The sequence below is a fragment of the Pteropus vampyrus genome, unplaced genomic scaffold (genome assembly GCF_000151845.1).
Source record: "Pteropus vampyrus isolate Shadow unplaced genomic scaffold, Pvam_2.0 Scaffold237, whole genome shotgun sequence".
Classification (NCBI taxonomy): Eukaryota; Metazoa; Chordata; class Mammalia; order Chiroptera; family Pteropodidae; genus Pteropus; species Pteropus vampyrus.
This window is the reverse complement of record NW_011889018.1, coordinates 1,070,685-1,071,561: the sequence shown is the minus strand read 5'-3', so window position 1 is coordinate 1,071,561 and position 877 is coordinate 1,070,685.

The window sequence follows — 877 nt, the reverse complement described above, 5'->3', positions numbered from 1 at the left end:
GGGCCTCCTCACTGATCCCGAGGCTCTGAGACCACCCAGTGTGGGGCTGCAAACTGTGACAGGGAGGCCCTCTTGGCTCCTTCTGATCCGGACCGCAGAACCGGCCCCCGGCTACCCGCAGCTGCCGCCTCAGGGGGCCTGAGCTGGGCCTCGCCTGGCCTCGCCTGGCCTCGCAGACTTTTACCCAGAGCCCTCGGATCCTGTTTGCCTAATGAAATAAAAACCCCAGGGGGCTGGCTTGGCTGGCCGCTGGGTGACAGCCAACGGGAGGGTGTCGGTTGTGTCTTCTGCGAGCTGGCTGTGAACTGGGGGTGCATGGGTGGTGGTCGCGAGCCCGCATCCTGCATCCGAGGAGAGAGGGCAGGTTCTCTGCTCCGGCCTCTCCGGGCAGGGGAGGACTGTGTACGTGTATAGAATGGACCGGGGAGCGCGGTGCTGAAGAATTTCCCTTGGCGAGAGAAGGTGGGGCGTCTATAAGATGCTGCCTGTGCCATGGCCGCCAGTGGCTTCTCGAGGCGGAAGCTTCTGGAGCCCCAGGTGACAGATCTGCGGTGTGGATCACTGGGAAACATGCTTAGCTGAACTAGCACTGCAGTGTGTGTGTGTGTGTGTGTGTGTGTGTGTGTGTGAGAGAGAGAGAGAGAGAGAGAGAGAGAGAGAGATCTGTTGCTAGGGAAACCCTGGAGAGGAGCAAACGTTTGGATGCTGTGCTCCCTGGGTGTCTGCGTGCTGCATGCTGCTTGCATACAGAAGGAGTGACCCAGAGGGCCTCGGGCTGACCTGCTCCCGCGGGAGCTGGTGCTTAGGGCAGGGTGCAAGCCGCCGGTTTATAGAGGCACCGAACAACATGAGCTACACAATCCACCAAACCCCAGAC